At 38.0% G+C, this 10,598-nt stretch overlaps 1 long non-coding RNA gene across 1 annotated transcript in view; it reads left to right on the forward strand.

Moving 5' to 3' along the window:
* The window catches only part of LOC120439386, a 52,143-nt gene extending 48,597 nt beyond the window's left edge, over positions 1-3,546 (forward strand). The window contains exon 4 of the long non-coding RNA XR_005612616.1: positions 3,381-3,546. This is a non-coding gene — a long non-coding RNA (uncharacterized LOC120439386). The remainder of the gene's footprint in view (positions 1-3,380) is intronic.
* The last annotated feature ends 7,052 nt before the right edge of the window (positions 3,547-10,598 follow it).

The following is a 10,598-nucleotide window of genomic DNA, read 5'->3' on the forward strand; positions in this document are numbered from 1 at the left end:
ATAACTAATTAATTTCTGTTATGCCATTTAACATTTCACATGTTGATGAATCATTCAAGCATAAAAAGCCACCCAGTTCATGGCATGAACTAGGTTGGTGTCAACAACTTAGCAATGAAACCTTTTTAAATATTTTTTTTGACAAGGCATGACATAAAAGCAATTTTCCTTTTCTTTTATTTAATCTATGAAAATGTCAAAAATAACACAGTTTGAGGTACATAAAATAGCATTTTTCCAGCAACAAGGTGATCCTAAAACAGCTACTTGCCAAAAACTCGTCTGTGCAATTTGTCCTTAAACAATTGAAGAAAACTAATTGAGTGGAGGACAAAAGAAGAAGGTGCAGGACTGAAAAACTATCTGTAGCAGATGAACAGTATCTTAAAGTCATGACCTTAAGAAATAGGGGGGTGGGGGTCAATGAACTTATGGTTTGGGGCTGCATTTCAGACAGTGGAGTTGGCGATTTTGTGAAAATTGAAACATAGGATACCATCTGGAAGAGTTTGATTGTTAACAGGTTCATTTTTTTTTTTTTTTTTACAAATGATCCCAAACACACTGCCAATGCAGTAAAAACACACCTGGATATAAAAGCACAGAATGGGAAACTATCAGTCATGGACAGGCCTCCCCAGAGCCGCAACCTCAACATTGTTTAAACAGTGTGGGATCATCTCAACACAGAACAGAAGGAAAGACCGAAACATCCAAAGACAAGCTTTGGATGTCCTTCAGGAAGTTTCGAGAAGTATTCCTGAAGACTACTTAAACAAATGACCAGAAAGCTGCCTGAGAGAGTTCAGGCTGTGTTGATGAATAAAGGTGGTCATAACAAACTTAGACTTTAAAGCTCATTAGAATTGTCTTGACCTTAAACACTCAAGCTAAATATAAAGAAATAAAGAGCAACTCGAGACTTTTGCACAGCTCTGCATATTTCTTTCTTTATTTGAACTTTTCTCATCCACTTCATTTCGTTCCTCCAGCATACGTGTTTATTTACATTCAATGACAGTTACATGATTGTCAGTCCCTGTGAGTTTTCCTGGTTGGCATACAGATTTCCTGATTGTCCAAGGGAAGTGATGAGCTGCTTATTCTCTGAGCTCGACAGCACAACGCCCGGAGCTATTCAGTATGCAAACAAACAATTGACATGGCCGCTCGACAAGGTGCCACTGGGGATTCCCCTTCAGCTAGCGCAGCAGGAGCAGGTATAATGTCATGCCTTGCCTGGGCCTTTAAAAATACACTCAGATAGACACGTCCTGCTTCTAAAAAAATGACTTCCCTGCAGGCCTGTCAGAGGGCAACAACACTGAATTAAAAAAAAATAAGGCCAAAAACACATGAAAAAGAAATCAGGAGACCTGTTGTTTGTTTGTTTTGCATAGATATAGAGCGAAGGAGTACATAATACCAAATGATGCTTGCTTGACATACTGTTGTCTGTCTGTCATTGATAAAAGTTGGGAGCACAGATATTTAAATGTGACGCTGGGATGTTTTTCTCCTATCAGGATAACTGTCTGATCGGGATTTGCTGGTTGGAATCACATGAAAACAAATCTGAAGGCTTGGGTTGCTCACAAATTACAGCGGCACATTTCTGCTTTGCCTTTTCTGAGACGCTGCAGATCATACCCTAATCCCTCTGTGCTGTCTATGCAAATCACATGTCGCCGGGTTGATATCCATTATCCTGCTAGGCTCTGGCTGGACATGAAGCTCTCTTGTTGTTTACATCAACTCTGACTCAGAGGACTATCGGGTTTATGCAGCAACGTTGTGTGGGAGTGAAGGAGATACAGTAACAAAGCCATCTGAGTAAACTGGCCTGAATTAAATATACTGTATCTTTGTCCTTCATTGCTCATTGATACTGACATTTCTATTACCCCATGCTCTTTGTGTTGAACTCCAGCCACAATCAAAGCCAGAGAAATTACTCGAGCAATCATCTGCTAAAGGCATAAATACCGACACTCATTTACCTTGTTCTGCACACGAAGGATCTTTATATTTGGAAATTCTCACCATGTTTTCAATTTAGATAACCCAGTCTAACGGCTCAAATGTGTATGTATATGTAAGCTGTGAAGATTTAAAGGATGAAATGAAGGAAGTGATCGAGAAATCATATTTGACAGGTTTTGTTCTTTGGGCAGAGGGAAATGGAAAGGATAAAACAGACATGTTCATTTTCTCTGAAGAACTGAGGTGCCGAACTTTCTTCTTTCAAGTCAAACACAATTTACTTCAACTTTGATTTAATTCACTCCAGTCGCAGAAATTCAGGGTGTAAACCAACCGTCTGCCAGTGTTATTGTATTACTCCAGCGTGTTCTTACTGAATATGAAATGTTGTGAAAGGGAATACTGAGGCAGTAATATGTATATACCTACATTTTCCTCTTGTTTTGCATCCAAATGTCCTTTAGCGTCTGCTGCCAGCGGTAGATTTCCTCCCTTTTTCTACGAGAGGTCTTTCGCTTAGAGAGACAAACACGAATGCCGGTGCCGCAGCAGATGTTTGATCTACAGTTACTGTAAATATGACTCGCACTTTCTGGATGCAGTAATAAATATTATCAGCGTTATTTGCTTGCTGTAATATGACCTCTTGCAAATAGATAAACACAAATAGTTTGCCTCTTCCTCATCGCCGAGCGTCAGCTCTGTAATACCGCTGTCACATACAGTCACTTTGAAAATAAATACAGGCTGATATTGGTTCGTCATAAAGATGTGGCGTTTGCAGAATTACCGAGAGGGATCGGAGGACGTAAATGGGATTTAAAGGCTGCAGTTTGCACATTAATTTTTCAATTAAATTTTAATTACAGTTTCAAGGAAAAGTCTTTGGAATTACGAGGCTTTCGGAATTGATTGCTCATAAGATGTGATCTGATTGTCATCTAAGTCGCAAATCTAGACAAACTCAATTTGACTAAACTAATAATGCACAAACACTCATACTTTTTATGTCTTTACTGAAGACAGCAGCAACCTCTATCAGAAGTTTCCCAAAGCTTCTTGGAGTCTTGCATGGGAAGGTGTTGTTTTGGACTACTCCTCCCACAAAACCCATAAGTTTGTTCAGCAGTATGTGTGGGGTATATCAATGGAACAATCCTATAACACAACTTGAGTTAAGTTTGCTTATTTACTTGTATGCTCGGGCTTATTGTCTTCTAAGCTTCAGGTCATGGACTGCTGCCCTGACACTCCTGTTCTTTATACAATTGTGAATTGATTGCAAGGTGTCCATGCTCCCTCAGCCGTCACAGCTGAGTTGAGATTTTGGTGCAATGCAGTACTCTTTTTCCTCCAAACACAGCCCTTAACTTGTTTTTTTTTTCTTTTCTCCACAGGATATTATCCAGGAAGTGTTGACGAACATACAGGTGTTTTTCTGCAAGTGTGCTGCAGTGTTTCAATGCTTCCTTCTTTGTGTCTGTCCAGTAACACCATTTTTTATTAGTGCTTTTTTATAGTAAACATCAAATAAAGTTACAGATATTTCTCTGGCTGTTTTGTTGAAACACTTGGGTTCTTTTTAACCTCTTTGAGGACCTTGTGCTCATCTCTATAATGTCTGCGGTGAAAATTATTCCGATCGAGGTATGCTTCACGCCGAGCAGAGTCCATCAGTACAGATTTTGTACCTCAGTTTATAAAAACAGAGGGTTGAGGCGCTCCCCTATAGCCTGCACTTCCAATCCAATCTCATTAATTTGTGGACCAGACTACAAGTAGATTTTGTTGTTGTTAGCACAAAGATTCACATAGTGAGTTTTTTTCCCCCTACACTGACTCTGAATCATCGATGTGTTGGTAGCTTGGCCAGATTGTTTGGATGAAGATCAGACCGCATTTTGTGAATAATCAGTTCAGGAAACCTTGTAAATCCAAAAGGTTTGCAAACATTTTTTTCATGCACCTGTGTGCTTGAAGAATTTCTGCCTTTATTTAGTTTTTTATATCAATAAAACATATTTTTCATATCCAGTCTCAGAACATATTTTAATATGCATCACTTTAAAAACTAAGTAGATTTTTTTGAAAGTAGCTCTTAAAATAGTCAGCTGAAACAACAGCGTCTTGTTTTTCCCCAGCCTGAGATGTGGCAGCTCCCTGCAGTGTTTTACAAGTGCTAATGCTTGTGGGTACACTGTGGCCTCACTGTTTCCCTGTACAAGGCCAAGGTATGTGATCGCGCTTTGTAGACATACTGCAGCAATCCAGTCGAAATGTTTACCTGAATAAAGTTATATTTCTTCAATTAATAACAAACAGCAGTTTGTCCAAACAGCAACTAGAACTTTTCTTCCTTATTGTGCAAAACCTTTGATAGCGCAGCAGAGGTTAGCAGATGGCAAAACATTCCTTGCTACCTGTATGATTGCATAATCCTCTTTTACAGTGCAGTGTCAAGACTCTACCCAAGCATAAACAAAACTGTTGTTGTGTGAGAAAGGGTTTCTCAGAGCCACATGGCAACTGTTGATACTGGGCAGACACTGAGCTGCTTCACTGAGCACATTCCGATTCTCACATAGCTGCAAGAAAAAACAACCCCGAAATCAGTCAGATCACCAGAGGGAGAAAGAGGGAGCTATAGGGAGGAATGTAACAGGAACACACAGAAAAGTAGGGACAACAACTTCAAAAGTTTTGACTTACATGTGTTGTGGTCACTTTAAATTTGAAAATGTATGAGGTAAGCTAAAGCTCCAGATAGCAGAAATCTCAAAAAAGCCAAGCGGTTTTCTAGTTCCTTCTTTAATCAAAATATGTACGTGTTAAAATGTCAGGTGACCTCTCCTCCCCTAAACAATATCTATCCTTTATCTTAATCCTAGAAACCCAGTTGGAGTATTTATAACTGCATGAGAATACTGTTGCCGCTCTCATTCTGGGGTAAATATTAATCCACAGTAAACACCTACCTCACCACGAGGACTGCAGACGACAGCTTGAAAACAAAACTGTTTTATTGTTTCCCTAAGTGCCTACTGCCAAGACATAATTTGGCACAAAGCATTTTGTGAACTTCAGGTGCTGCTTCCAGAATATTTCATCATATTTTCAGACAACTAGTAAATAAGTGTGTTTGTTAAAATATTAAACTCTCCTCTTTTAGAAGAGAAATGCTTATTTTTTGCTTCCTGCTAGTTACAGCTTTGAGTTTATTGTGCGAATACGAAAATGTAGAACTTTCTTATTTTAGGTGAAATTCAGGATTTCATTATCTGTGTGTGAGTTGAAGTGACATCAGATTGCTTCACGCAGACAGATAAAATTGATAAAGCTGATAAAACGTTATTAATTACTGTTTAAAATTCAATGCTAATATTTTTTCATGGCATGCTAATAAGTTGTCATTGTCTTCTTATAAAGTTGTTACTCTGTTATAAAAACTTTGTATACAGTTAATAAATAATTTGTAATGCTGCAGTAAAGTTTAATTGGATAGCAATTAGAGAGCTTTAAATGTTTATAATACTTAATATTATTAATAATAATAATAATAGCTTTGCTCAGTTTAGGCACAAAACTACCTGGTTAGGGTTCGGAAAAGACAACCGCTTTGATTAAAGAAAAAAAAAGAACTGCAATAATAAAGTTATATTTTGCAAAAATGACACTTGGGCACCTGCTTTATTAAAATGAACCACACCTGAGTACCGATATGTCCAGTAGCAGTCTAAATTTCACCACTAAAGTTATGTTACAGCACTGAAACCATTATTGACATCATGGGAATGATCAGTAATAAAAAGGCCATGATGCAGATTTGGCCAATATTCAAGTAATAAAATATATCAAATGCTACCTCTGTTAAATGTTGTTCAGACGTAATTGTTTCTCATCAACTATAAAACACCAAATAATGGGACAATGGTTGGAAATTAGCAATAGCTATCAACATATGTGCACTACATCAGTTTCATGTTTTATACTTGGACTATGTTAAACTGCACTGTCCCTTTAAATAAAAAATATTATTATTATCAACTATAAAACACCAAATAATGCAATATGTAATTTATAAACCTTAGATATACTGAAGGCATTATAAATATTATACTACCATAATCATTTAACATGAATAATAAACAATAATAATAAGTCAATAACAATTTGTGAATGATTGGTTTATTTGATTATTATTATTTAGCCAGTCATTAAATCTTGCAGCATAGTTTAGCCTCTCATCCTGGGGAAATGTGGTCCAGGTATTTACACATTAATGCACAAATATACAAAGATAGATTGAGAAATAGATACCTGCAGCAGATTTGCTTGAATATGAATACACATTACAAACCCCAAGGGTCTTTTTTATTGTCACATTCTGAACCTGTCAAGTATACATCACTCATGTAACACCTACCTTATTAATCTTTCATGCGTCACATTATACAGGATTCATATGCTGCTTGTAAATCATTTACATAACAGGGGGAAAACGATGTATTTGTCACTTACAATTTATGATTGTGATCCACTTGAAAACATATGCTTATCTCATGCTCAGAAATAGTGATTTTTATGACTTGATTGCCTTGTGCAACGTCTGAGCTGTTAGGCAATTTGTAGGGAAAAAAGGTTCTTTTTTTCCCCCTTCTGAAGTGAATCTCTGATTTGCTGTAAATGCAATTGATGTTTATTTCTTTAGAAATGAGTTATTGGCATATTCTCAAATCCGAGCTTTCCCAATCCCCCTTCTACAGCTCAGCTCAACAGCTCAGCGATCAATCACTGGCAGCTCTCCTCCTTCCTTTCCTGCTGTATCCCCTATGGTGTGTGAGTCAGCCTAGATTTTCAAGAATTAGAAACTCATATTATCTAGGCTGTGGACACAGAAATGTTTGCTTTGCTTTACTTTTTAAACACCTAGAAAAAAGTGGGCAAAAAAAAGAAGTTGAAGCGTTTCTAAGAAGCTGTGTTTGCAGTTTGAAATATGTGTCTTTAAAGTCGTGAGGGTAGATCTACATGCTGATAGATTAATTTACATTTTGACTGTTTATTATCTCATATGCTTGCCTAGGAAAAAAAATAGCAGCACATGCCTTCTCATAGCAGTAGAAGGTGATGAAAAATGGTGCAAGGGTTGAAATTATTTTCTTTGATTCTCCAGACCATTGGGGGATTTCTCTCAGCAGGCTGATGAAAAGTTAGACTAAAATCTAATAGAAAAGTCTCCAGTCTGATACCCGTATGGTCTGAAGCTGCTGGAAATCATTTGTAAGACTATGTCTCTCTCACCCACTTCCAACTTTTACAACTTCAAAACGCTCAGCATTTTTCTTCAAGTGTGTCAAATTTGAATGAGGACATTATTCGGCTTTCTGAGCCCGTTCGTACTTTTCCAAAGGCAACGGAATCAGCTTTAATGCCTTATTAGGCTTCGCGAGAATTTCCCAAAGGATAACAATCATATCAGCCAGCTGAAATGGGAGGACAGTGCAGATGAGATTTATATCTGCCCACATGGGTTCATTCACCAGCAATGGAGTCGATAATGAAACGTTGCCTTGTCGTTAAGGAAGCCAGAATAAAGTTACGGGGTTTTTTTAGAAACGCTTGTTAAGATACATGGATATACTCATGAAAACGTCCATGTAATCTACTACTATGTACTTGCAAATATTTGTTGAACTATTTTACCAGTTTAAAAAAACCCAAAACATATAAACAAAGTAACAAACAAATCCAACATTGTTTCATGAGCTAATGCTTACTGAAAGTTGAAGAAAATCCCATTCCTTATATTCTTCAATTCAATTTTATTTATATAGCGCCAAATCACAACAACAGTCGCCTCAAGGTGCTTTATATTGTAAGGTAGACCCTACAATAATACATACAGAGAAAAATACCCAACAATCATATGAGCCCCTATGAGCAAGCACTTTGGCGACAGTGGGAAGGAAAAACTCCCTTTTAACAGGAAGAAACCTCCAACAGAACCAGGCTCAGGGAGGGGCGGGGCCATCTGCTGCGACCGGTTGGGGTGAGAGAAGTAAAACAGGATAAAGACATGCTGTGGAAGAGAGCCAGAGATTAATAACAAGTACGATTCAATGCAGAGAGGTCTATTAACACATAGTGAGTGAGAAAGGTTACTGAAAAGGAAAAACTCAATGCATCATGGGAATCCCCCAGCAGCCTACACCTATTGCAGCATAACTAGGGGAGGATTCAGGGTCACCTGATCCAGCCCTAACTATATGCTTTAGCAAAAAGGAACGTTTTAAGTCTAATCTTAAAACTAGAGATAGTGTCTGTCTCCCGAATCCAAACTGGAAGCTGGTTCCACGGAAGAGGGGCCTTGCAGTGTTGAGGATAAACAAATTAGATTTTCAGGTGAGGGGCAGTGTAGGCTTGGGAGAAAAGTTTTTTTAAAGGTAATCCTGAGTGAAGATCTGCCAGTAACATCTTTGAAGGGTATGGCAAGGACAGAGAGGCGGGTGCCAGCAGTCAGGACCATCCTCAAACAAACGCCTTTACCAGAGAGGGGATTAAGCCTTGGGCTTTGAGTGTAGGAGTTGGATTGAACTGTGCAGGAATGTTGAAAATACAGCAGAAGTACCTTTTCCCCCCTGAATGTTACAGATGCCTTAGATTGAATGAGGTGTATGATAGGGGAGGAGAAAAAACAGCCCAGTTTTGCTGAATTTCCTGCATATATTCAAGTGCAAATGTTTCTATCAAGTAGATTACTCTGTAGAATCTCCCTGACCTTTCTCACGGCGTAGTAGGCACAACCTGGAGATTTCCATCAATCTCACAATGGCTGCAGCTCAACAAATAAATCAAGAGTGTCATGCATGCAAAGCTGCAGAAATCATAGCTGTGAGAGTAAAGAGAAAACATTCTATAGCTTTCGCCCAGATTGTCTCTAAAGACGGTAGATATTGGATCACCTTGTTTGCAAGAAATACCTCTCAACGCAGAGACTAGATTAACACAAGCTGTGCTTCTGCACCATCTTATTTTTCACTTTTTGTTCACTTCACACTGAAGGACCTTGCTACAGTGCAATGCTGTGGGGAAAACTGAATGAACAACCTTCCCTGGGAGACTAATAATATCATGGATCCTGAGTGCTTGCTCTCTGTGATGAGCCCTAACAGAAGGCTTGACAGGAGAAAATGATGTGTTGTTCTCTGCTGGGATAACGGTCCAGGTCCCCCTCAGACGATTGCTGCTGAGATATGAAGTGTACATAAACTACAGGTTTTTTAGATCCTCGAGGGTCCACGAGGGAAGAGAAACTTGTAGAGCAGGGGAAATGAGTGACACCGAGGAGTAAATGGGGCTGCTGAGAGACCCTCAAGTACCGTGCGCGCATGTGTGCGCTCTGTCAGTCTCTCAACACATACAAACAGAGACAGCACACACACTTCAAAGCATCTACAAATTCAAGACACACTTGAAGTGAAGTACAGCAAATGACTTGCCGAGTTGAATCCTCAACATTTCTGCGAATCTTTCATCACTGAGACAAACATCTCCTGCATAAAGCACAGGGGCGCACCGCTCAGATGGCCATAATGGTCCGAGGCTCTGACTTATACTTTAAAGGTATGAGTAGTAAATTGAAGCCTTAATGAAAATATGCAGATATGCAGTAACAAATAATCACTGCAACATCAAATGACTAGAATTAATGGTGTTCTTAAGTGTCATTTAATAGCATAGAACATAATAAATTACATTTACTTCTTGGGTTTATGGCATTTCTCACTTATTTAACAGTTTGTACAAATAAGACAATTCATTGATTGATTGAGGAAATAATCAGCAGATTAATCGATACTGAAAATGATTATTATATTCAGCCATTTAAAATGAAATTTCATTTTTAACATTAACACCAGCTGGACAACAAATGTAGCATATGCTGTATTGGTAGTATACACTTACCAGACACTTTATTAGGTACACCCCTTCAGCTGCTCTTTAACAAACATATATAATCAGCCAATCACATGGCAGCAACTCAGTAGACATGGTCAGGGCGACCTGCCAAAGTTTAAACTGAGCATCAGAATGAGGAAGAAAGGTGGTTTAAATGACTTTGAATGCTGGTTGTTGGTGCCAGATGGTTTGGTCCAAGTAACAAGGTTAGTAAAATTAACTAAAACTAGAACTGGCTAAAACTAGATGTGAGGGGAAAAAAAACATTTTCGTAAACTAAAATAAAAATAAAAGCTGAACTACTGAAAAGAAATGTGCTTAACTTAAACAGTTGTGTGAATTTTGAAAACTATGTAAAATAAAATCAAAGGTTTAATATTTGTTACTTTGGTTAAATAAATTAAAAAAAACAAATTATTAAAAGTTGCCTGATAAGTCATTGAAAGACATGACTGCTTTTAAAAACTTGTGCGTTTTTATTGAAATACCTGTATCAAATATTGTAAATCTTGTCTCTTACAGAGGCGGATCTGCTGGGGTGGCATGTGCCACACTAACATCATCTCTTGCCACCCTAGTTGTTTATTAAAATAAAATAGCGTTAACACAAAATTAACATTGAATATGAAATCTGAAATTCTGATGTTTTGCATAACGTC

This window comes from Oreochromis aureus, linkage group 3 (assembly GCF_013358895.1).
Source record: "Oreochromis aureus strain Israel breed Guangdong linkage group 3, ZZ_aureus, whole genome shotgun sequence".
Classification (NCBI taxonomy): Eukaryota; Metazoa; Chordata; class Actinopteri; order Cichliformes; family Cichlidae; genus Oreochromis; species Oreochromis aureus.